This window comes from Triticum aestivum, chromosome 7D (assembly GCF_018294505.1).
Source record: "Triticum aestivum cultivar Chinese Spring chromosome 7D, IWGSC CS RefSeq v2.1, whole genome shotgun sequence".
NCBI lineage: Eukaryota > Viridiplantae > Streptophyta > Magnoliopsida > Poales > Poaceae > Triticum > Triticum aestivum.
The window spans coordinates 132,459,244-132,463,350 of record NC_057814.1 but is presented as its reverse complement, the minus strand read 5'-3'; positions in this window follow the sequence as shown (position 1 = coordinate 132,463,350).

Here is a 4,107-nt window from a genome sequence, read left to right as displayed (position 1 = left end):
TGCTAGTTGCTGGTGAAGTTGAAGTTAGTTCCATGTTGGAACATGGATATGTTGGGGTATCACAATATCTCTTATTTAATTAATGCATCTATATATTTGGTAAAGGGTGGAAGGCTCGGCCTTATGCCTGGTGTTTTGTTCCACTCTTGCCGCCCTATTTTCCGTCATACCGGTATTATGTTCCTTGAGTTTCCGTTCCTTACGCGGTTGGGTGATTTATGGGACCCCCTTGACAGTTCGCCTTGAATAAAACTCCTCCAGCAAGGCCCAACCTTGGTTTTACCATTTGTCACCTAAGCCTTTTTCCCCCGGGTTTTCTAGAGCCCGAGGGTCATCTTTATTTTAAACCCCGGGCCAGTGCTCCTCCGAGTGTTGGTCCAAACTAGAGCACCGTGCGGGACCGTCCCTTGGCAACTTGGGTTACGTTGGTACCTGTATGCTTAGCTTATCCGGTGTGCCCTGAGAACGAGATATGTGTAGCTCCTATCGGGATTTGTCGGCACAGCGGGTGGTGTGACACCCAAGTTTTTATTTGGATTTTTCAAAAGATTTTATTTGTCTTGAGGGAGGTGATTTAAATTTTTCTTCAAGAAAACTCTCCTTCTCAAATATATTTTTTCTTTATGGAAAAAGTTTTATGTGGATTCACCCAAGATCTGTCTTTGATCTTGGAGGTTCTTGCTTTTCATTTGGACTCAAGACAAAATACTTTTCACTTGGGAAATTAACTTTTGAAAACCTCCTTGAAATTTTGCACTATGACTTTTGGAAAGACCTTTGCCACTTTCAACAATTCCTTCTTGCCATGACCTTAGTGCAAATCCTCTCTCCTAACCCTTCCCTCACCTTTGGATCATGATCTGCATCAAATCCAGCAAGTTGAACCTCCCCATGTGGTTTTTTTCCATTTAAATTCTATTCAAATAAATTTCTGTCTTCTCTTCTAGCTCTTGGAGATTTTCAAAGGAACTCCATTTTCTGTTTTGATTTTTGCCCCCAAACCAACTCTCCTCCCTGGTCCTTTGTACCCTCAACCTAGAACTATGAAGATCCACTGGTCTTCAGTTCAAAATTTTCAAACTACACTTGCTGCAAGTTTGGACCAGATTTGTCAAATTTGGTGAAATTCATTCAAAACCTTCTCCAAAAATTCCAAGTAAAATCAGGCAGCCCCTGGGTGCTTTGAGTGGTCATCTCACCAAGTTACAGCTCCAGAAAAATTTATCTCATGGCCAAAACCTCCTGTCGAACACCTGCAGTGCATGGTCATTGTCAAGTTCAGAGTTTTAGAGATTCAGTCAAGTGGCTGCTATCGTTTTCTTCAGAAGCGGACGTCGATCTCGCCAGTGCCACCGCGTCGCCTTGCTCCTCGTCCCCGCCCTCTTGTTCCTGCACCGCACGAACGCCTGGCGCCTTGCGGGCGTCGGCGACGAGCAGCAGGAGGTGCGCCGCCCCGTGACCGACGCCGGCGGCGGCTTTGCGGACGCCAGCAGGAGACACGGCGCCGACGACGCCACCCAGCGCCGCCCAAACCACCGGAGCTCGCTGCGTGGCCTTCCACTCCCCCGAACGCGCTGCCGCTCTCGTCGTGAACCGCGGGGCGCGGAGCGCGCTCTCTGCCGCCATTGAGCCCGTGCGGTCACCTCACAGTGGACCGACGCCATTACGCCAAGACCGACCTCGTTTAGCTGCAAAACGAGTCCAGTAACCTCCACTGATGCTGCCCGGCCGCTCAAACCCCCTACCAATGCACTGCTCCGCCGTAATCGCTCGCCAGAGATTCTCCGTTCACGGCCACCCCGTCGATCTGCCTATAAATAGAGGCCCCGAGCTTCAACTCGAGCACCCACCAGCACTGCACTCCCCCTAGAGCACGCCGAGCCACTGGAAGAGCCCCGAGGAGGTCTCCTTCCTCGACTCCGGCCGCCGCGACCCGCCACGGGATCCAGCCTGATTCGCCCCCGTGTGTGCTCCTCCGCCTCCATTCTCCTGCCAGTAGCTTCACCATGCATCCCTCTTTCTGACCCGCACTCCATTTTGAAGCTTGCAGCCCTCCACCGGAGTTCCCCATCCTCACCCGAGCCGCCGTCCGCCGGAGAAAGTGTCGCCGTCGACGTAGTGCTCCCCGTTGGACGAGTCCACCACCCACCGACGCGGAAGAGGACGCTGAAGCTCTTGGTACCCTCCGTTCCTACTAACTCGCCGTGGTTCGACGCCGGCGTCCACCGCAGTCTTCGAGCGCCGGCGAGCTTTTCAAACCTGACATGTGGACCCCGCATGTCAGCCTATGTTCTTTTATTCACGAGCCATTTTCTGTTGGCGCCTTCGGGCAGAATACGTTTTCTCATTTGCGCTTGCGCATTCCCAGCCGAAGCGTTTTCTGTTTTCTCAGTTAAAACCCTGGAACTTTTCTGTTTCATTACAGATAAGTCCCTGGACAGAAACCTTTATAACTATTTAATAAAAAGGTATTTTTGAGTGATTCTTTTTCTGACAATCTTCAAATTTTGTCTAGTTTTTTATGGGATTTATTTGAAAAATATTTGGAAAGGTTTCTGTGCATGTGTTGATTTTCACGTTAGTACCCGTTTCGTGATTGCCGTAGGTTCCGGGGGAGGTGACGGAGCCGCGAACTTCGCCGAGCTAGACTCCGACTTCTCCGAACCAGGCAAGCATGTTTTGAACATTTGATATGACAGATGTTTTACATGTTCACGTGAGAGTTTGTGCGTGGCATATGAGTGTCGGTAAATACCTCGTTGCTTGTAAGGCAACGACCCGGTTGTTCCAAAGTTGCGATGACCTCTGATGAGAGGTGGCCTAATCATGTGGTGACATGAAGGGCAGCAAGGTGGTACTGTTGTAGCATGCCAGCCTTGCGTCATCCAACTCTCTTCGACGTTAACGTGGTTGGAGCCACGTTATCGATCTTTTTCCGCATGTTCCGAAGTTGCGATGATCTCTGATGAGAGATGGCCAAATCATGTGGTGACATGAATGGCAGCAAGGTGGTACTGTTGTAGCATGCCAGCCTTGCGACATCCGACTTTCTCCAACGTTAACGTGGTTGGAGTCGCGTTACCGTTCTTTCCCCTTTCCGTGCTACCACATGTTTCATTGCCAGGATGCGGTTTAGTAAGTTGGTAACCTCTTTCCGTGTACACACCAAACAGAGAGGCCGGAATGATGGTACCTTGGCCCAGGATTAAAGCCAGTCATTCGGTCAGGGGGCATGGGTGTTTCTGGTTGGGACCGAGAGGGGGGCACCCCCTTAAAGCGCGCGTATAGAAATTTGATCCCATGCTACGCGAGGTTGTAGCCTCCCCGTCTCAAGGTTTTTCTTGAAAGTTGCCGAGGGTGATCCCTGGCTTAGGATGGTTGAATTGGGTGTGTACTGGTTAGACGTGTTTCTTCCAAAACACCGTAGACGGAACTAGTCCCCGTGACTACTGAAATCCATTGGCTGTGGTTAAGTACAAACTCTGCAGAGTCAATTCTTTCCAAATCATCGTACCCATGATCAAGCAGTGTAAGAATTATATCCATATCTATCTGTGTGACAAAACTTGCCCCGGTGAACAAGCTCAAGTGGTAAATCCAGATTTATTGTTATTCCTGTGGATGGACTAACTTTATTTTTGTCTCATGCGTGTGATAATTTATGTTCCCAAACTATTGTATTAATGAGTTGTGATATAAGCCCTTTATGTGACGTCGCGCAGACGTCCGACTGTGGCGTGTACTTGTTTCTTACTTTAAATATAAGCCCTTTATGTGATGTCGCTCAGACGTCCGACTGCGGCATGCACTGTCTATTATTTTCTGTTATAAGCCCTTTATGTGGTGTCGCCCCGACGCCCGACTGTGGCATTATTGTTCCGCATTTTCCGCTCGAGGAGTCTTTCAGACACTCGTTTGGCACCCGCATTAATATTCCGCATTTTCCGCTCGAGGAGTCTTTCAGACACTCGTTTGGCACCAGTATTACTATTCTGCAGTTTCCGCTCGAGGCGTCATTCAGACCCTCGCTTGGCACCCAGTATTTATTACCATTATGTCTAATCGCACCAGTTAACTTGTTCATATGCTTCATGTTTACATTTGTTA